This window comes from Onychomys torridus, chromosome X, assembly GCF_903995425.1.
Source record: "Onychomys torridus chromosome X, mOncTor1.1, whole genome shotgun sequence".
Classification (NCBI taxonomy): Eukaryota; Metazoa; Chordata; class Mammalia; order Rodentia; family Cricetidae; genus Onychomys; species Onychomys torridus.
Genome location: NC_050466.1, coordinates 66,092,114 through 66,115,849, shown reverse-complemented (window position 1 = coordinate 66,115,849; position 23,736 = coordinate 66,092,114). Strand labels below are relative to the sequence as shown.

The 23,736-nt window shown below is 37.7% G+C and overlaps 1 protein-coding gene across 2 annotated transcripts in view; it reads right to left on the bottom strand.

Moving 5' to 3' along the window:
• Window positions 1–23,736, bottom strand: part of Phex (phosphate regulating endopeptidase homolog X-linked) — a 217,055-nt gene that overhangs the window by 178,971 nt on the left and 14,348 nt on the right. The gene's annotated exons all lie outside the window — the stretch shown is intronic.

The following is a 23,736-nucleotide window of genomic DNA, read 5'->3' as shown; positions in this document are numbered from 1 at the left end:
TTTGGCCACCCATCGAACAGCCAGCATACTTGCCTAGGATCCCAAGTGGACACAGCATCCAAAGAACAGATGACCCATCCTACAAAGACAAGACTAGACATGAAAAGCAAAAAATATCTCAAATGTCATAACTCCTGATGCCTAGATACTAGTGAAAAAAAACACAAACATGAACAGCCAAGACAATGTGCCTCCACCAAAAGTCAGTAACTATTACAGCCAGCCATGAGAAGTAAAATATAGCTGAAGTACAAGACTGGGATTTTAAAATACTGATTATGAATATGTTTAAGGACTTTAAAGAAGATATGAACAAATCCTGTGGTGGTATTGTGTTCCCCAAAATATTGTGTGACCCTAATAAACTTATCTGGGGTCAGAGAACAGAACAGCTACTCGATATAGAGACCAGAAAATGGTGGCTCACACGCCTTTAATCCTATCACTTGAAAGGCAGAGATCCATCCGGATCTCTGTGAGTTTAAAGCCACACTGGAAACAGCCAGGCATGGTGAATCACGCCTTTAATCCCAGGAAGTGATGACAGAAAGGTATATAAAGCATGAGAACCAGGAACTAGGCTGTTAAGCTTTGAGGCTTTCGAGAAGCAGTTCAGCAGAGATCCATTTGGATAAGGACACAGAGGCTTCCAGTCTAAGGAAACAGGATCAGCTGAGAAGTTGGCCAGGTGAGGTTAGCTGTGGCTTGTTCTGTCTCTCTGATCTTCCAACATTCACCCTAATACCTGGCTCCAGGTTTGTTTTTATTAATAAGTACCTTTAAGATTCATGCTACAAAATCCCTTAATGAAGTCTGTAAAAATATAAACAAACAGTTGAATGAAATAATAAAAATAATTCAAGACAGAATTCAACAAAGAATCTCAGCACTTGAGAGGCAGAGGCAGGTGGAACTCTGTATTCAAGGATAGCCTGGTCTATGGAGTGAGTTCCAGAACAGCCAGAGCTATACAAAGAAACCCTGTCTCAAAAAAATAAAAAAGCCAGGCGGTGGTGGCGCACAACTTTAATCCCAGCATGTGGGAGGCAGAGCCAGGCGGATCTCTGTGAGTTCGAGGCCAGCCTGGTCTCCAAAGTGAGTTCCAGGAAAGGCGCAAAGCTACACAGAGAAACCCTGTCTAAATAAATTAATAAATTAATTAATTAGTTAATTAATTAATTAATTAAAATAAAAAAGCAAAAAAAAAGATAGGATCACTAAAGAAAGCCTAAACTTAAAAAAAAGAAAATTTAAGAAGTCAAAGACCTCAGAAGTATGCCTTGCCATCAGACTACAAGACATAAAAGAAAGAATCTCAGACATTGTAGACAAGGTAGAAGAAATGGATAGCTCAGTCAAAGAAAATGTTAATCTAAAATGAAATTTTAAAAACTAGGCATAAAACATCCAGAAAATCTGGAACACTAAGGCCAAATCTATGAATAATAGAAAAAAGGAAGAAGAAACCCAGCTCAAAGGCACAGAAAATACTTTTAACATAGAAGAAATTTTCCTAACCTAAAGAAGGAGGTGTCTATCAAGGTACAAGAAACACACAGAACACCAAATAAACTAGCTCAGAAAAGAAATTCTCCACAGCACATAATAATCAAAACACTAACTGTACAGAATAAAGAACATGAAAAGCTGCAAGGGGAAAAGGCCAAATGGCATATAAAGGCAGACCTATAAGAATTACAGCTGACTTCTCAATGGAGACTCTAAAGGACCACAGACACCAGCCCAGACTAAACTTTCAATCACCATAGATAAGAAATCAAGATATTCCATTATAAAGTCAAATTCAAGCAGTATCTATCAACTAATCCACCTCAACAGAAGGCACTAGAAGGAAAACTCAAGTCTGAAGAGATAAACCACCAAGAAAACACAAATAATAAATAACTGCAGACCAGCAAATCAAAAGAAGAAGAAAACCATAACCTAAATAACAAAATAACAAGAATCAGTAAACTAAACACTGTTCATTGATAACTCGAAGTATTAATGGCCTCAAACCTCTAATAAAGGACACAGAATAACAAATGAATTAGAACACAGAATGTATAATTCTGCTGCATCCAAATCATACACCTCACCATCCTCAAAAAAACTAAACAGAGAAATGCTGGAGTTAAATAATGTCATAAGTCAAAAGGACCTAGCTGATATAGAACATGTTACCCAAACACAAAAGAATATATTTCCTCTCAGCACCACATTGAACTTTTTCCAAAATTGGCCACATACTTGGACACAAATCAAATCTCAACAGATATAAGAAAATTAAAATAACATCTGCATCCTATCTGATCACCACGGATTAAAGCTAGATATCAACAACAACAGAAACAACAGAAAGCTTACAAACTTATGAAAACTGAACAACTCTCCACTGAATGAAAACTGGGTCAACACAGAAATTTAAAAATAAATTAAAAACTTTATAGAATTGAATGAAAATGAATATACAACATACCCAAACTCACAGAACACAATGAAGGCAGTTTTAAGAGGCACATTCATAGCATTAACTGCCTACTACAAAATTTGGAGATATCTCACATTAGTAACTTAACAGCATATCTGAAAGCTTTAGAACAGTGTTTCTCAACCTGTGGTTTGCAACCCCTTTGGGTCAACTGACTCTTTCACAAGGGTCGAATATCAGATATTCACATTATTATTAATGTAGCAAAATTACAGTTAGGTGAAGTAGCAACAAAAATAATTTTACAAGGGTCACAGCATTAGGAAGGTTCAGAACCACTGCTCTAGAAGAAGAAAAAAATGGAATCCAAAAGGAATAGACAGCAAGAAATAAATTCAGACCCAAAATCAATAAAATAAAAACAACAACAAACAATACGGAGGATCAGCGAACTAAGAGTTGATTCTTTGAGAAAATCAGTAAGATTGACAAACCCTTAACAAATTAACTTTAAAAAAAAGGAAGATCCAAATTAATAAAATTATATATAGAAAGGGGAAAATTACAACAAACAACTAAGAAATCCAGACTTGATGTCTTAGCTAGAGCAATGAGACAATAGCTCTAGCTACGACTTCAAGTAGTATGCTCAATAGGTATGGAGAACATGGAAGTACTTGTCTTGTTCCTGATTTTAGTGAAAATGCCTTGAGTTTCTCACTGTTTAGGTTGATGTTGTCTATGTGCTTGCTGTAAATCTCCTTCATTATGTTGGGGTATGTCCCTTGTATCCATAGTTTCTCCAGGACTTTTATCATAGAGGGATGTTGGATTGACAAAGGCCTTTTCTGTATCCTATGAGATGATTACCTGGTTTTTATCTTTCAGTCTCTTTATATGGTAGATTATGTTTATCAATTTATGTATGTTGAACCACTCCTGCATCTCAGAGATGTAACCTACTCAATCATCGGTACTGGATAATGTTTTTGATATATTCTTGTATTTGGTTTGCAAATACTTTACTGACAATTTTTGAATCTATGTTCATAAGGGATATTGGTCTGTCATTTTCTTTTGAGGAGTGGTCTTTGTGTGGCTTAGATACCTGAAATCATGAAAAGAATTAGGAAATATTCCTTCAATTTCTATTTTGCAGAATAATTTTAGAAGTATTAGTGTTAACTCTTTTTTGAAGGTCTGATAGAATTCCACACTGAATCTTTCTGGCTTTGGTTTTTTTTTTCATGGAAGAGTGGGGAGAGTTTGGGAGAGTTTTAATTACTCCTTCAATTTCACTAGGGATTATGGGTCTGTTTAAATAGATTATTTTATCTTGATTAACTTTGGTGGGTTGCATATATCAAAAAACTTATCAATTTCTTTTAGATTTTCTGGCTTGGTAGAGCACAGATTTTTTTTCTTATAGAAAGGTTTTATTTTGTATAGAGCAAGTAACAAATAATGGTTTTTATTATATTTTTGTTATTTAAAACAATTTTTAAATTTAAATATATTTGAGTTATATTCTTCCCCTGCCTCAAGTCTTTCCAGATCCTCTTTTCATCCCTTCCCACGCAACTTTACGTTTTCTCAAAACACAAACAAAAGCCCAATATAACAACAAAACTCCCCCAAACCAAGAAAACAAAATAAAACACCAGCCCACCATAAAAAAAAAAAAACACCAAACTGTAACCAAATAAAAGTACACACACAAAAAAAATTGTGGTGTCCATTATATGTTGGTCAACTACTCCTGAACATGAAACCTGCCCTGGAGTGGTTGATATACCTAGTGTTAATCCATTGGAGAAAACTGATTTTCCCTCTCCCAGAAGATATAAATGACAGTTCAGCTGTTAAACCTTACTCTCGTGGCTAGGTTTTCATTCATTTATCCATTCATTCATTCATTTTTAAATATAACAAAATAAAATATAATAAGAAAACAAAAGCTATCACTTTGGAGTTGGACAAGACAAATCAACAAAAGGAAAAGAACTCAAGGCAAGGCACAAGAATCAGAGCCCCACTCATTCATACATGTAGGATCTCATAGAAGCTCAGAGGAACTGATGTAGACCTGCACATGCTGTTTCAGTCTCTGTGAGCTCATATGAGCTTTGCTAATGCTGATTTGAAGGGTCTTAAATATATATATATATATCTCCTTATGGGTCTCTGGATTTCCTCATTGTCTGTTGTAATGTCCTCCTTTTCATCTCTAATTTTATTAATTTGAATCTTCTCTCTGTGTCTTTTAATTTCACTAAAAGTTTCCTTTTTTATTTCATGGGGCATTGTATATGTTTCTTGTGGGATTTTTTTCTTGTTTGTATTTTTGTTAATTTGTTAAAGACCAAAAAAGGGAGGTCACAAAGTTGGATGGGTGGGGAGGTAGGGTGGATCAGGGAGGAACTGGGGAAGGAAAATCATAACCAGGATATATTTTATGAATTTTTTTCAATTTAAAAAACTGCAAAACAGGGGCTAGAGAGATGGCTCAGAGGTTAAGAGCACCGTCTGCTCTTCCAGAGGTCCTGAGTTTAATTCCCAGCAACCACATGGTGGCTCACAACCATCTGTAATGAGATATGGTGCCCTCTTCTGTAATAATAATAAATAAGAAATCTTTTATTATTTATACATACATTATTATACATAATAATAAAAAATAAATCTTTTTTAAAAGCTGCAAAACAAAGAAAAGTTATGAAAGTAAAAATCTGGCACTGACAATGGTTATTATCCATTAGATTTACTATTATTTTAAGCAAGGGCTGGTCACGTCAAGTCTGAAGACCCAAGGCCTAGAGCTTGGCACACAAAGCTAGTGCTTAGCAAATACTGTCTGAGTTGAATTTCTGAGAAGAAAAGACAGAATTTTACAGCCAATTGCACAAGAAGTGTGAAAAGCTAAACTGACTGCTTTTATCATTTCTTTTTATCAGGAGCCATTTCCTGGCCATGCTAGCACTACACTCAATCTCTAGTTTTGTTCGCATTCCAGTCTGCATCATCTCAGACTTCACTCACCTGTTTCTGGGGATACTAGTTTAATTTTACCAGTTATCTCAGATTAATCACCCATTTTCAATATTCTGCTTCTCAGAGCTGGGAGGAAAATGCTTCATGTTCTTTTTAACTTGGCAGTCCAGAGAACATCAACCCTGTTCCCTTGATTTACTCCTCCTCCTCAAATGGCATTTATTGAGCATTGTAGAACTAAGAAGAAATTTTCAAAGGATGACGAGATTGCTGAGGACATCACAGTACCCTTGGGAATCAGAAGTTAACAACAGCCACAGACAGTTAAGGTCAGTCACTTCAAGTTTGCCCAATGAATAGTCCTAACATTTCCATGTGTGCATGCAAAGGTTCAGGTACATGAGGAAAAATGTACCAAAAACCTTGGTACTGATCCAACACCTCCTTTCTGTTCTTTCTCCAGCTCCTATGAGATGTCTGAGATGTCCCTGTGCTCCGTGTCCTCACTCTGAAAGGAATCCTTGGGCTAAGAGATGAGTGAATGCTCGAGCTATTTGCTTAATTTGCTCTTGAAAACTTTCACATCAACTTCACTAGGATAAATTCTGAAATTTCATTTAGATTATGCCAACATTTCTCCTTTGGAAATCCAAGGGAATACCTTCTTAATTCTAGTAAGAGAAAGAACATGAAAATTCAAAATTTGGAACACCAAAATCTGTAGTGAAAGTTTCCACACCTAAATAATGAACAGAATGTTCTCTAGACTATAATTATATATATATAAATAGCATGGCCTGATTTCTCTTTGGGTGATACTTAAAGGACTTCAAACCAAGCCTGCTTTCTAGACTCCTTGGCTTATTTACTGTACTGATTTATTTTTTCATCTTTCTAATTCACCACAGCAAACAGCATGGGTATTAAAGCTTTATACAGTTAAACAGAGAGACTTTAAATAAGCTCCTACAGTTCAATATTATTCCCTTTAAAAAATAAAACTCGAGTTAACCAAGTCATGGTCCATGGATCCTCCAGCCCTCATATTTTTACACAAATGGCATGACACTCCGCTTTAGAGTTCTGTAGCCCTGCAGCCAGTCAAGCATGGGATTAACTAAGTCTGCTTGACATACTGAAAAGACAATAAGAATCAATATGTCTCATTCTTCTAGAAAACTCCTACTTACATAGAGGGAGAGAAACTGTCAGAATGAATTTCTATGTTCACTTTTTATGACCATCTTAAAAGTAATAATTGTTGGTTAACCTCAGCTTAAGTGAAAGGGGCAAGGATGATTTTAGGAGGATTAAAAACTTCTAACTCATTAATCTAAGTCATAGGTTACCAAATAACACAAAATACCCCTTTTAACACAAAGGACCTCTTTGTCCAGAAGAAAATCAATTTTATAAAACTGCCAGATACTACAAAACTCTGATGGAAAGTAATTATTTTATTATGTTCACTTATAAATGAATTAATTTATAAGGATTATACTTATCAAGATTATGGTTAAAATAATTTAAACTTTAGCATTGCTCTTAATAGTACAGTATTACAATGGATCTGCCAATATAATATTTAAACTCAGGAAAACAACTCCCCTATTTGAATAATTCAATGTAAAGCCTGCTGTGAAATTGAAGCCATTAAAATCCACCTTCAGTTTCACCTACAATAAAAATTCTAGTTATCTTTTTGTTCCTGCCTCCTATTTCAACCTTCTTAGGCAAAGGCTACGCATGGTTACATACACCCTACAGTGGTCCTTCCTGAGGAGTCCTGAGATTGCCAAGGACCCAATAATGGTACTGTTGATTAGTAAGCATCTGTGCTGTGTCCAGTATATTGGTTTTTTGGGTGTTTTTTTTTTTTTTTTTTTTGAGACAGGGTTTCTCTGTGTAGTTTTGGAGCCTTTCCTGGAACTCTGCTCTGTAGACCAGGCTGGCCTCGAACTCACAGAGATCCACCTGGCTCTGCCTCCCGAGTGCTGGGATTAAAGGTGTGCACCACCACTGCCCAGCAGTATATTGTTCTTGAGCAGAGTTAACCTCCCAAGCATCCCTAAGAGATGTATCATTAATCCTACTCTGAAGGTTGAAAAAGTAAAAATAAAAAAACTTAAGAAGTTATCCAAAGAGATTCAGCTACTGAAAATTAGAATTTGGACCTGGACCCAATTCTGGAACTCTTGTTCAATTGCCTATCAGATACTCATCAAAATTCCACAAGTTACTTTCCTTGTGAGGTAACTATCCTTCCAATGCTAGACCAGAAATACCAGTGCCCTTGTAGAATTTCCCAACAGATCCAGTTATATACAGTCTTGCTTTTACAATGGAGAGACGACTTTGAGCTCAGCCTCTCCTTTGCTCTGTCATTCTATTTTGTGACCAGGAATATAGGTTCCTGGAGCACCTAGTCAGAGATGAAAGATTTGGAGAGCTTGGAGAAGAACCAAGTTAGCATGTGTTCAAGGTTTTTCTTCATATCATTTTCTAATCCAAGCCATCGGTATCCAAACTTGAGTGAGAATCACCATTAGGAGAGATTAAAGCACAGATAGCTGGGTCCTTTCAGAGTATCTGATTTTGTAGGTCTTGGGTGGAGTCTGTGGTTTTACACTTATTTTGTTTTTGTTGTTGTTGTTTGGTTTTGGTTGGTTGTTTTTTTTGGGGGGGGGTTGTTTTTTGTTGTTGTTGTTTGGTTTGGTTTGGTTTGGTTTGGTTTGGTTTGGTTTGGTTTGGTTTGGTTTGGTTTTGGTTTTGGTTTTTCAAGACAAGGTTTCTCTGTGTAACAGTCCTGGCTGTTCTGACACTTGCTCTGTAGACCAGGCTGGCCACAAACTCAGAGATCTGCCTGCCTCTGCCTCCTGAGTACTGGGATTAAAGGCATGTTTCACCACCTCCTGGCCCTTTTACACTTCTAATGAACTCCAAGGTATTGCTGATGTTGCAGGACCACTTTGAAAACCACTACTTTAAACCAGTAAATCCTGATTTCTAGAATCCTATCCCACTCAAGATCAAGTAAGGTGGTCTTAGTTTTCCTTTACTCAGGCTACAATTCCATTTTTCATTGTTTTTGTTTGCTATATGTGTGTGTACATGTATATACATGCTCATGTGTGTGCAAATGGACATGTGTATATATGCAAGAGGTCAGAGCATAATCTCCACTATCACTCCTTTGACATCATCCATCTTCTTTGTGTGTATGTATTTATGTGTGTGAATGTGTCTATGCGTATGAATGCCATGATGCATATGTGGAAGTGAGATGGCAACCTTGAGTGTTGATCTTTGCCTTCCACGTTGATGTTCTCCAAAGTTTTTCCCAGTCTTCCTGGCCCATGGACTTCTAAAGATTCTCCTGTCTCTACCTTCCCTCTTACCAAGATCACAGACATGCCCTACTGCATCTGCCCAGCTTTTCCATGGTATCTTGCCATTACAAAGCACCATGACCAAAGCAACTTATAGCAGAGTTTTTTAGGGCTTACAGTTTCAGAGGTTGAGTCCATGATTATCATACCAGGGAGCTTGACAGCAGGCAGGCTAAGAATTTAGATCTTAAGACATAACCATGAGGAAGAGAGAGAGCTAACTGGAAACAGAGAGAGCTAACTGGAAACATATGGGCTTTTGAAACTTCAAAGCCCACCCTAGTGACACACCTCTTAAAAAAAACACCTCTGAATCCTTCCAAACAGTTCTACCAACTGAGGACCAAGTGTTCAAATATATGAGCCCATGAGGACCATTCTCATTCAACCCACCATACACAGGATCTGGGGAATCTGAACTCAGGTCCTCACATTTGCATGGCAAGTACTCTCCCAAGACCACCCATACCTTTTTTGAGACATCATCTCTCACTTGCCTACAATGTGCCAAGTAAATTAGGCTGGCTAGCCAACAATCCCCAGGAATATGCTTGTCTGACTTCCTAGTAATAGGATTGCAAGCATTACTCCATGAAAGCTCGCTTTTTTAGATGGATTCTGGGGACAGAATTCAAGGCAAGAATGTTACCAACATTCTTTTTTCTCTTCTGCTTTTGTTGTCTGCAAGTGTGTGAGGGAGTATCATTTGTTTGTTTTTGAGGCAGGACTTCTAGTTTCAAATTCCCTATGTAACCAAGAAGGATGATGAACTTCTGATCCTTCTGCCTCCTGTCTCCACCTCCTGGTTATATGTGCACTATCATACCAGATCTTAAACAGTACTGAGAATCAAGCTCAGGTCTTTGTGCATACCAGAGAAGTATTCTACCAACTGAGCTACACCCCAAGCCCTACACTAAATGGTTTGTTTCATCTTAGGAAGTATCTGCTTACATTTTTATTTTAGTTCCTAAGATTTGCCAGTCCCAGATTTAGAAACATCCTTTCTTAAAACTAAAGTGCATTAGGGTTCAAGGTGAGGGTTGATTTACTGGTTTGAGTGGGGGTGATCTATGCTGTACCAGGAAGATTTCCAAATTAGAAAAAAAAAATGACATAGGAGATCTGTTTTCAATTCTAGCTTGTATAACACCCTATAGAGGAAAAGAAGAGAATAAATAAATATGGTATCCCCCAAATCCTAAGAAGTCTGAGCTCCAGAATTTGTGACTTCTCTCTCATCTATGAAAGCAGCATCAAAACACTGTAAACATAGATTTTAAAAACCACATCTCAACTAACCCCTGCTTTGACTTCCATCTAACAAAAGGAGGTGAGAGGTGGACAGGTTCTATTTCTGGCTTCTCAAACCATAATGTGTGGTCTAGTGAAACTAACTCTTGAAAATTGGGTTGCTGACAGTGGAGGATTAGAAGTATACTCCCTTGTTTCTCTGTCCAGACTCTTCTCCCCGCAAAGAGAAGAAGGAATAGGCCCATTAGCATCACCAGAGAACTCCAAAGGTAAAAGGACTAAAAGCATGTGTGCTAACTACTGTGTCCACCAGGTGCTATGATGGTTCCCCTGCCAGATGTTGCCCCTGACTGAGGGCACTTGGGAACATCCTATGATCACAGGGACCAGAGGCAATGAAGGTAAGGCAATGACCCTTCCTCCTACTTAAGGAAAAAGGAGAAAAAAATAATCAATATGCTTCAGAGTTTCCTGCAACTAAATCTGCCTCCATTTGGATGGGCATGATGGGGTCTGATGAACTGGTGTCCAATACATTAGCCTCCACCTCCAAGCTATTCTCCACAGGCAGCCAGTATGCTTCAGCAGAACACATCACTCATCAGGTCCCTCGACATGACATTTACAAATGGCTTCCCATTGCCTTAGGATAAAGTCTAACATCTTTACACAGCCTACAAGGCCAGCATGCTCTGGCCGCTGCACTCCTCTTCTGTTTTGTCTTTTGTCCCTCTTCCCTTCCAAGTCAGAGCTCTAAGCACACTGAGCTTCTTGCATTTCCTCAAAGGCACCAGCTGGACAGAACCTCCACTCCTGCAGCTCTTTCCGCCTGGGTTAAAATTGGAGACATTTGAAATGGTAGACCCATAATCTGTGGGGGACAAATTATATGGCTGGATTGGTTAGGCAAGTCACATAATTTCCTTGACCTTCACTTCATCGGATGTAGGGCAAAGACAAAAATAAGCGATGATGGCTGCCGACATCCCAGAATTAGACTAAAGACTGATGGCAAAATGATTCTCTAAAGGAACAAACAGTATAAAATGCTGGGGCTGTAGGAAAATGAATTATTATGAATTTAGAATGGACCAGCAGGTAGTAGAAGCAGTTCAATTTGGAACTTAATCTAAACAGCCCCTATAGGAAGTCTCTGCAGTTAGTAATATAGACAAAATTGCAACTATGTTTCTCTGCCACAAATGTCTGTTCCTGTACCTATCATATTCATTAAAGAAAAGTCTCCTTTATTCTTAAAGTTATATTTGTTACTTTTATTTCTGTGTATGGGTGTGAAGCTATGTGAGTTTATATGCACCATGTGCCTGCAGGAAGCCAGAGGGAATCAGATCCTCTGGAACTAGAGTTATAGAAGGTCATGAGCTGCCTGATATGGATGCTGGGAACTGAACTTGGGTCCTTTGCAAAAGCAATATATACTCTTAACTGTGGACTAATTTCTCAAGCCCATTTCATCTCATTTTATTTTTAAAAGATCTATGGATCTTTTGAAAGTGTCTCCCACTATGCAGACATCAACACCAATGAGGCTTTCCAAACTTATTTGCGACAAGTTATTCTCCAACTAACATACAATTAATTTTCCTCTTATGAGAATTGTCTTTTTACAATGTCCTACTACATACCAAAGTAAACAGTGCATCATTACTAATTCATTAAGCATCCACATAGATGCTATTAATCATGATGAACTAATGTAGTATTAATGGGTAGGTTATAAATCTGCAATTGCATTTGGATTTCCTAATAAATTCAAGTTTTCCATGTTTATTGAGAAGGAAAGCAAAAGAAAAGAAAATGAAGAAAAATCTTTCAGAAAGAATTTAAGGGAAGGAAATTTCCCTCCTTGTACCAGAAGAGAAAATTTCTTGTTTTCTTTTTTATCCTCAAAAAAAATCTTTGTATTTACACAGTACAATAATATTTGAAACATGCAGGTTTTCATTTAAATAATATGAAGGAAGAAAAGATTCAAACACCCACGCACCCTGGAGAGATACTGAATTTTTCCATGACAGGCTGTTTCATTTGATGTACTAAAGCTCAGCTAGCTACTCAATACACCACTACCCATACTAGCAGAGTGGGCAGCATCCGCGATTTGCCAGCACTGGACACTCTCAGGTCCCTTCTCAGATCGATTGAATCAGGTACCATGCCGGGCCATGTAGGTCTGTAATCCCAGCTAATTGTGAGTTCAAGAACTGAATGGACTAAGGTTCCAGTTCAAGTTCAGCTAGACAACTTCGTGAAACTCTACCTCAAAACAAAAAAAAAAAAGGGGAAGGGGCTGAAGCTGCAACTTGATGGCTACTTAGTGGGACAGTGCTTGCCTATTATGTATGAATCGCTGGGTTCAATCCCCACTACTGCAAGAATAAAAAGTGTGTAACTCATATTATCATATTTCATCAATTCCAAAATGAACACTTTTTCCCATAGTATCATCTCTGAAACTGGACTTTGTTTTCAAATCAGCTACCCAGTGACCACATAGCTACCATTGCCTAACTAGGCACGAACGTGATGACAGTTACTATTCAAGTCAGTACTTAAAATGAGCTGGGTGCAGAGATGGGAAGCTGTCATTTAGTAGGTCCTCAGGAAGATTTCAGGACAACTTGACAATGAAATGAAAGCTGACTGCATATTATACCAGAAGGCCAAGTTGGTGGAAAATTCCTGAGATAACTGACTGAGGGATGACTTTTAAAGAAATGTTGAATCACTACTGCTCTTCATGAGCAAGATGGTATTTTGTAGCAAAACAAAGATGATGATTCAAAATCTAAAAGACACTGCAAACAAGTTTTAGTAATGCCAAAATCAATGTGGTTTTTTGTTTTGTTTTTGTCTTGGGGGGGTGTTTTGGTTTTTTGCAGTCTCCTTTTCAATGGATATAAAAGAAGAATGTGTGATAAAAATTAACATCTAGGTAACCCTAAAAAAATGTCCATGAACACAAAATAGAAATCCCAAGGGGATAAGAATACATTGAATTATAGTCTTTACCTTGGCACATAAAAAATAGTGATACATGTTACAGTTCCCAATACTTGTGATTCAATGAAATATGGTGTTAATTTTGTGTGTTTATGCATTCACTGGCTTAATTTTAAGTCAAATAAATAGACCGTAACAATATAGCACATAGCTAAAATGTTACCACTTCAGAAGAACCAGTATTTTAATTCTGGGAGATAACAAATACATCAAGAATACAAAAGTTGTGTTTGGATTTAAATAAAGATACCAATACAAAAAAATAAAATAAAATAAGTATTCCATATGACTCCAAAGGCATTTTAAGGACAATTGAACCTCCTCCTTCTCGTGAGATGAGAGGCTTTAATTCCTGAATATCAGGTTTCACAACCAGGTCTGTGGGACAGAAATACAAACTTGGCCAAGTGAGGATCTGGGCGTAAGGCTGCTGGCAAGAGCAGCTTTATGAAAATTCTGAGATACAGTGAGCTGTGCAGCCTTCAGACCTCAGCAGGAACCACAATTGCCTCTTTTCCTCACCCAGAACCTCCCACTCATTCCCTGTGAGATATATTTCATTCTGGCAATGGCTTGGCCTGAAGCTTTCAACGCCCCCTTCTCACCCGCCAACTTCTTCTCCACAGCTCAGAGGTTCCAGAGTGAAAGCAACACCTTTGACCTCAATTAGCAAAGCAGAATTTTACATCTTAATATACTTTCACTGGTGTGTATCCAATGCAAAGTGCAGCTTAGAGTGGGGATAGGGTGGGTAATGCCTTTTCTTAAATTATTCCAGGGACTTGGGCAAAATGTAGGGAAATGTAAATGGAGAGAAATTAGTAAATGTGCAGAAGTGTTTCTCGGCATTCTTCAATGTCAACTAGCAAAGCATACCAATAGACTAGTCACTTTGCGTGGTTCTTATATCACAAAACTCACAGAACCATCTCCAACATAGTTTGAATTGTTTAACAAATGGAAATAAGGGTATTATTAATTGATATCATCTCTATGAAGTTCCTGGCCCTGGTAGGCCTTTCTCTGTGCAATGTATTGATTGTCACATTGGAAAGATGCTTGACCTATCTCCACCTTCAGTCACAGATGAAAATTTCTCATGCTCCAGCTATTCAGAGTCCACAAACTTTGCAAGTAGGAAATTTGCAATATGCTTCCACCATGCACTTTTGAGCAGACAACCATCATTTTACTAGTTCTCATGCCTCCCTCTTAACCTTGACCAAGAGGAAGACTGTAGAAATAACGGATTCCCCTTCTAATCTAAAGCAAAGGAAATCGGAGTTCTCTGCTTCTGCCATAAAGTCTAGATGCACTCGGAAATTCTCACCAACAATCCCACATTTTCATCCCATTATGACCCCAGTTTCTGGCAATGAACAACAGGAATGCATGGCTGCTTAGAGGACTTTCAGGAATTGTAACCATCCAAGATCATGTGAGTATGCCTTCCAGCTGTTACCACCAAGCCAGCCAGGGGTTTTCTACCCCTGCCAAATAGTCTTCCTGTTTCAGGAAGTGGTATTTCAAAAATATGCAAACTCTTCAGTGCAACTGTAAAGAATAATTCAGTGGTATATACTAACCATGGAAAACAGGAGCTGGGTGTGGGCAGGTGAAGAGGTGGCATTGTGGCTATGCACAGCTTTCTTTCTCAGGACACACATATCCTGTGTCATAAGCCATGCCAAAGAACGTGTATTTAGTTGAAAGAACCTAAATTTAGTCAATGATCTCCTAGAGTAAAATGTTTCCTTCCTCCTCCAATATTCAAGTTCACAGGAAACTTTTCATAATGTGTTAGAATACTTATGCAACCAAAATGCCCCCCTGTCTGCCCTCCCACTCTTTTTTTCCCACTCCTCAGAAACCTCAGCATTCTGTCTCAAGTCAAAAAGAAAGAGAGAGAGAGAGAAAGAGAGAGAGAGAGAGAGAGAGAGAGAGAAAGAAAGATTCCAACAGTTTCATTCTCCCATCTCACTCCTGCCATCTCTTCCCTACCTATCTTTTCCTTCCAATGATGTCTTAAGGCTTATCTTTGTAATCTGGCTACAAGCACCTCTAGATGTTTAATCCCCTCACCCATGATATCAAGCTCAGCCAATGGTCCCCATCTTCAAAATGGACAAGCTAGTTCTCCCTTATATAATGTACTGTTTTACTTATGAATGTACATCCTACTTAGTGTACTGCTTTCTCTATCATTAGTACAATTCATAAATATTTTGAACTATATCATGACAAAAGCTTTGCCATCTAGAGCTGGGAGTTTGCCTTTAATTCCTGGATTCAACACGTGGCAGCAGTTAGTAAATTCAACTAAAAATATACTTCTTCCATGGCCTGGGCAACTCATCATCAGTTCAAGAGTTGCTATTGGCACAAACCTCTGAACACAAATGTCCAGTTTCATCAAACATCCTCAGAAACACACATTAACTGCCTGTAATGTGCTCATTATCAAGAGAGTCTAGACAGTGGCCTACTGAAAGCTTTGTAAACATAGGTTTACAGAAAAAAACTAGGTATTCCAAAACACAGTTGAGAAAACCCTTTAGGCTTTATAATGTGAACCACAGTATACAGCTAGCAGCAACTTCATTAACTCATTAAATGACAAGACCTAACCCATGTTCAAACAATTGATATGATTTGAAATGGTGATACAAGCAGATATCAATCATCATCTGTCTACATGCACTATCTGGAATAACTTAAGAAAATAACCACAAATGAAAGTCACAAACTCCATGTTCTAGCAGAGTTGAGTGTAAGTATATATTCGTTTTTTCTCATTCAAGTCCTTGAATTATGTCAATGGTCTTCTTGGAGGCCTGTGGAAATGAGTTAAGGATCCCTTAGGGATGAAGGGAGAAAATTAATGAGAAAAAATTAAACACCATCCAGAGAGGATCTAGAACATGTAAGGCAAATATTCTACCGATAATGTACATGACCATGCCAACATGGGACCTTTAAAAAAAAAAAAGGTGATTAGGCCACAAGGGCTCTGCTGTCCTAAGTCAATTAATGGTGTCATTTTGGGACCAGGTTAGCATGGGATTATCACTCCTTTTTCCCTCTTATTTATGTGCGTGCTTGCCCACTCCCCATGTCACGACACAGTATGAAGGCTATCACCAGAGGCCAATATCAGGCTCCATCAGCCTGGAGAAACAGGAGCTAAATAAACTTCCACTGTATACACATTACCATATCTGTGGTATACTCTTATAGCATCACAAAGCATACTAAGACATACTCAAATCTGGCATGTATACTCTCAGGCTTGCCTCTCCCAGGATCAATTCCCTCATGCTGAGAATTTAAAGAAATTGTAGACCATAGTATTCCCTTTCAATAGTGTTAAATTTTGAGAATCATGAAAGCTACTTTTATGTTTTCAGTGTTCACTATGTGTTAAAGGCTTTTAAAAAATTGTTCTTTTAATACTTATGGAACTAACAATAATCATAGACTTAATCCTATGCAAAAGAATTTCCATGCATCTTATTGAATTCACTAACAGGATCATCAGATGTGTAATTAAGGTTCAGGGAGAAGCAGCTTTCCTGAAGTTCATGTGGTTTACAAGTGGTAGTCTCAGTTCCTTTCAGAGCCCAGAGCTGAGTCTCACACTACCAGTTCTTAATTTACTCACCAGGAGCTTGCATAAGATTATACTACAATGGAACCTTAGAAGGAACCAGGTCTGTCTAACAGTCCATGTTCCTCCCTGTCATGCCTGCCCAAGGCCAAGAAATTAAATGGAAAGTGATAGACAATTTCTCTTCTTCCCCTATCATGAACAAACTCCAGTTAGCTGGACTCTTCTGGGCCTATGTGCAAAGCCCCAGGAACAGAAAGAAGAGAAGTAAAAGAAAAATTCCATTTGTCCTCACCCAGCCATCCATGACCACCAATGCATCCAGCTGCACACAAAAGGAACATTTCTTCTCTCCTTTCAACAAATGCTTACTGACTACCTCTCTATTCTGTTATATACTATGTCATGCTTCTTTCTAAGTCTATTGGGTTGTAAGATTGTTTTAATGGCAATCAGATATTTTTGTTTATTTTTGTGACTGTATTTTAATTATTTTATACTTTCCTATTTACAACATCCACAAGAGATGTGTTAGCATAGGAGATAAAGAAGTATAGAGATAATTGTGTCCCCTTAAGTTAGCCTCACGGAAAGTTTAATCTTCACACAATAAAATATTCAGAGTAGAGAGAACAAGGAGTGTTCTCTTAATGACATGGTTCAGTTGCCAAATCAACTCCTACCTGTAGTCTAAAAATCACTGCACTTTTTGGTCACATATTTTCTTCTTAAGCCAGTTAGAGATACAGTTTCTGTTATTTGTTACTGACAGCAACTCATGCCAGTGAATGTTCAGTAGTCTTGAGAACATAAATTAGTCAGTGCAATTCTTCAGTATAGTCAGTGTAGATGATTCACACCAAGAGTCATCTACAATAGCCATACTCAGTTCTGAATGTATGGGTTTACTAAGTATACAGTAAAAAAAAAAAGTAAAAGAATAAATAGAAAGTAGAAGATATATAAAAGTACTAGTTAGGCAGTAAAATATCATCAAAACAGGCATCTTGAAAACATCCAGCAGTAACAACTGGATTGGCCTAATTGAAAGAACAAACAAAGGTAACATCATCAAATCAGCCAGTTACAATATCCAGCAAAAATGACTGGGGAAAGTCTATTGAGACAGTTGTGCTAGAGTGCCTGATTGAGAGATTTCCAGACAAAGTAGGGCATTCTCTCCATAAGTGAGTTCTACTTTTCATTCTATCACAGGCATTTATCAATGTATTGCTACAACCAAAGTATTACACAGTTCAATCTATTTGAAGTGCATGTATTTTCCCAACATTAAATATCAAACCCTTCAGAATAAATGCAGTGAATGGAGCTGCTTCTCATGAACATATTCAATGTATTTATATGAACTACTAATGGCAGAAGAGCTATGTTAAAGCTACAGGGGAATAACAGATCACACCCAAACTGAATACTTAGAACAAGTAAAAAAATGATTTCCCTACTTGCTGTTCTCAAGAGCAAAAGGTTTTAGTATGCTTAGCTGTTTGCTGCTTTTCTTTCTTCCTGTTATAGGGCTAAGGGGCCAGCTTGCCCCATGACACAGAGTAAGACAAAGGAATACACTGGAGGTAGAAAGAGATACATAAGGAGAACAGCATAACTAGTAGAACACAGGCCTTTATAACCGATAGCCATTCTGTGGCCTCCTTAGGTCATTTCCCTGCTTAGACAAAGAATGTATCCTAGAGATGCATTCACATTTTCTGCAGTCATCAGAAAGAAATTAATTTCTGTATCTTATACAACTCTAAAATTTTTAGAAAAGTTTTCCCCTAACATGCTATATACAAAAATGGCAAATGATGCATGAAGAAAAATAAAAGACAAAAATAACTTTTCAAGTAAAATTAACTTATTTCACATTTTAAGAGTACTCAATGCAGCACCATTTGTACATATAATACAGGGACATGAATAACCAGGCATTTTGTGGTCTAAAACAATTGGAATCTTCTCTGAATATAACCAATTTGTACAGGAGACTCATTCAAAATAATCAGGGCTGAGTTATCATTATGAAAACTGCCAAGACTGAGTTTATCCTGGACTGTGTAGTGAGGTCCAGCCTAACCTAGGCTACCGAGTAAGACATTGTCTCAAAAAAGAAAGGAAGAAAGGAAAAAAGAAACAAAGAAAAAGAAAAGAAAGCCTTCTGTGAAATGATCCTTCTGTACACTGTGAATATATATTACTCTCATTGATTAATAAAGAACTGAGTGACTGGAACCAGGGAGGAATTACAGGTGGGACAACCAAACAGAATTCTGAGAGGAAGAAGGGTGGAGTCAGAGGAGTTGACAGGAGACACAGAGGGGGGCAAGACATGCTAGAGGATGGGTAAAGCCATGAGCCATGTGGCAATAAATAGATTAATAGAAATGGGCTAACTTAACTTATAAGTGCCAGTTAGTTATAAGTCTGAGGTACAGTACATAGATTAATAGAAATGGGTTAATGTAAGTTGTAAGAGCCAGTTAGTAATAAGCCTGAGCTATCAGCCAAGCATTTATACTTTATATTAAGTCTCTGTGGTTATTTGGGAATGGCTTCTGGGACACAGAAAACCTCCACCTACAAAAGCCCATAAAATAAATGGTTTATTCTTAATACTTCCCCATCCTATCCCCACTTTCACCAGTCTGATGTCACTTCAACAAACTAACGAAGTCAAGGTTCAAGTTGATACATCATTATTCTATGCACATGGTCTGAGGAAAATGATATATTTCACCAGCATGTGTTCAACAATCTGAATCTTCTCATTAGGAGGTTTAACTGAAGACCTCCAGTTTCTACTACCTATAAAAGATTATTTGGCTAGGATCACTCATGGAAAAGGCAAGATTATAAAGGCCATAGGTACTTACAAATAAATAATTGACCTACACTACAGTCTCGCAATCATTGTTATCTGAACATGCACATGTAGTCTCAATTTCATCTTGTTGCTCTGTTACAGTTGTGTTTGAAAATAATACACTGTGTTTCTTCACAAGATATTGGCCAAGATAGCTAAACCATAATAAAGATTATCTGACCTAACCTTGAGTCATCTGTCTTCTGCCTGACACAAGTGATCCAACTCATTCATTGCCTCATATTTTAGAGGTGCTTGTTAGCTCCATTTCTGTCTGCTCAGGCATCTACGATACATGGCATTCCATCTTTATGGTCACATGAAAATATATTGGGAAGGGTTATCATAAAGAAATTTTAGGTAACCACATCACCACATTCAGTCTTTCCCTCCCCACAAAACAATCTTGCTTCTTGGAGACAGCAAGAAATAAACTTATTTTCTAAGTAGAAATCCAAGACATATATTTCATTTAAGGGAAAAATTCACAAAGCCAAGTTGCTGCCTTCAATAGAGGGCAATTTTTCATCAGCTAGGTCTGTCAGATCCATTTTATTTCACAAATTGGACAGCCGAATCTTTGTGTTCTCTATCAGCCATAAGAAAATGGTATTCTTTTGGCTGGTGATATTGGGCTTTATTTTTGGACATTCTTTTTATCAAAGATGAGGAAAAAGACCTTGACAGTAGTCAACATTTTCAAAAGCACATGATATTTATAAAGGATAAGGCCAGCACAAAACTTAAAACATTTGGTAGATATTATTTCATAAACCTTAAACTACCTTTTAAATAAATCAGAGATGCAAAACACAAGTATTTGTTGAGGGCTTGCCATGTGCCAAAAACTGAAGTTGGATAATTTCTATTAATCATCTTTGTCAGTCCATACTAAATCCTCTATGCTGGTGGGTTTGTACCATTTTAAAGATGAGAAAGCTGAGCTAAAAAGAGATTGGTAATTGTCCCAAGGTGACACAGAGGGTAAATGAAAGGAAACCAGGATGCAAATCCTACACTCTAGGCTTAAAAACCTCATACTCTGAATGGCTTACAATGAAGAACACAAGTCTCATGATCACTTTATGCATTTGCCAATTACAGTACTTGTCACAGGAGGACTTTGAATTGTCTCTTCCAGAACTTAGAAATATATAAGAAGCCTGCTACTTGTTTTACAAGGCAAACACAATCTTTGTAACTGAATTAGAAAATATTACCATATAAAAAGCCATAGAAACATATGAATCATAAGCACAGACACAAATACAGGAAACAAAGTACTAACTGACTGAATTCTAACCATGCCTTAAAAATGAAGTATTTGGGCTGAAGAGATGGCTCAGAGGTTAAGAGCACTGACTGCTCTCCCAAAGGTCCTGAGTTCAATTCCCAGCAACCACATGGTGGCTCACAACCATCTGTAATGAGATCTGGTGCCCTCTTCTGTACATAATTAAATAAATAAATAAATAAATAAATAAATAAATAAATAGATAGATAGATAGATAAATAAATAAATAAATCTTTTTTTTAAAATGAAGCATTCATAGGTAAGATTTATTTCAAAATTATGAGTTTAGTTCAGCATGAGGAAATCTAAAGAAGGTTAAAGACAGTCTTGTTAAATGGCAAAAAGTCATTTTCCTGGAGCAGCCCCTTTTTTACACTAGGAAACAGTGAATGAAATACTAGTATATGCTGGGCGTTGGTGGCGCACGCCTTTAAACCCAGCACTCAGGAGGCAGAGACAGGCGGATCTGAGTTCGAGGCCAGCCTGGTCTACAAAGTGAGTTCCAGGAAAGGTGCAAAGCTACACAGAGAAACCCTGTCTCGAAAAACCAAATTAAAAAAAAAAAAAGGAAGAAAGAAATACTAGTATAACCATCAGAAAAAGAAAATACATATACACACATGTCAGGTAATGCAAACTAGATCCACTACTACTCAAGGTAAGAATAAGAAAATTTATACCTATTATCACTGATTTTAGTCAGCACCATACTGAGGATTCTAAACAAAAGAGAAGCAGAGAGGGAAGGAGGAAACTGTATAAATCTTTCTCAACTTTTGACTAACTATCTAAAATTCTCAGAGAAGCTACCAAAAAATCTATTGACAAGTCTAATCTAGTATAAATATAACAAACTTGCTTTTGTTATCAAGAGTTATAAGTCTTAGGGCTGGAGAGATGGCTCAGCAGTTAAGAGCACTGACTGCTCTCCCAGAGGACCCAGGTTCAATTCTCAGCACCCACATGGCAGCTCACAACAACTGTCTATAACTCCAAGATCCAACACCCTCACATAGACATACATGCAGGCAAAACACTGATGCACATAACATAAAAATAAATTATAAAAAATAAGTTTTTTTTAAAGGTTGTTGGGTTTTTTGGTTGTTGTTTTGTTTTGTTTTTTAAGGTTTATTATGTATACACTGTTCTGCCTGCATGCCAGAAGAGGGCGCCAGATCTCATTACAGATGGTTGGGAGCCACCATGTGGTTGCTGGGAATTGAACTCACGACCTCTGGAAGAACAGCCAGTGCTCTTAACCGCTGAGCCATCTCTCCAGCCCCTTAATACTTTTCTTTTCTTCTTATTTTATTTATTTTATTTTGGTTTTTTTGAGACAGGGTTTCTCTGTGTCGCTTTGTGCCTTTCCTGGAACTCACTTGGTAGCCCAGGCTGGCCTCGAACTCACAGAGATCTGCCTGGCTCTGCCTCCTGAGTGCTGGCATTAAAGGTGTGGGCCACCACCAAAAAATATGTTTTTTAAAAAGAAGAATTGTCAGTCTTCATCCATAAATATCATAGAGTAAATATGTGTGCTGGCTATACGGTTTCTCTGGCAACTATGCAACTTTACCACTGCTGCACAAAGGCAGCCATTGACTATGAGTAACTGAGTAAAGTTGGCTGTGTTCCAGTAAATCCATGTTCAGGAAAGTGGGATGGATAGGGCTCATTAGCCACAGTTTGCTGAGACTCTACATCACACACACACACACACACACACACACACACACACACACACACACGAAGCGGGGGTAGGGGATATGAAGATAGCAGGAGAGGGAGAGGGAGGATAGAAAATAGTTATTTCAAACATCAAGAAGATATAAAATATAAAAGCCTAGAAGTAAACTTTCCAAAGGGTAATTTGATTATATCAGTCACAACTTAATTATAAATACTTTCTATCCAACAATTTCATTTCTGGAGGTTTATTCCAGGATACAGTTAGATAAAAACACAGAGATGTGTACACAAGGCTATCTACTACTACGTTATCTATTTATGTTATCCATGTCTTATTTATCAACAAGTTCCAATCACATGCATGATATCAGCTAATTTTTAAAAGATATTAGTATGTCTAAGAAGTTTTGCACATAGATTCATATAAGAAACAAAACTTGCAGTACATGTATATGTATGACTGTTTTATTAGCAATTGTGTCTAAAGGTAGACTTAATGGAAAACTTTCTACTTTCTTTAATTCAGCTAAATAAAAACACAGGCTTTGGAGGTAAGGAGATGGCTCAGTGTTTAGAGCACAGGAATTCGGATGCCCAGAAGTCACATAAATACTCAGTGAGTATGCCAGTTCTCCTGTAATCCCAGCCATCAGAGGGTGGAGAGAGAGGATCCCCACCGTATCAAATTAGTTAGCCAGGCCAGGCAGACCAGCCACATTGGCAAGCTCTGTGTTCAATGAATAGGGTAGGGAGTCATCAAGTTAGACTCACATTGTCAACCTTGGACCTACACACACACACACACACACACACACACACACACACACACTTGCACCCCTACACATGCAAACACAGAAGCACACACAGTACATATACACATGAGGAAAAAATCAAGATTTTCATTTTTTAAGAGAAATAAGCAGAGTAGCTATGCTTGTTCAACAATTTGCTCTCAATTCTAGCAATTCTGAAGCAGCTCATACACCAGTGGTTCTCAACTTGTAGGTAGAGACTGCTTGGGCAAATCTCTAGCTCCAAAAATATTTACATTATGACTCACAGCAGTAGCAAAATTACAGTTATGAAGTAGCAACACAAATAATTTTATGGTTGGGGGTCACCACAACTTGAGGAACTGTATTAAAGGGCTGCAGCATTAGCAAGGTTGAGAACCATTGA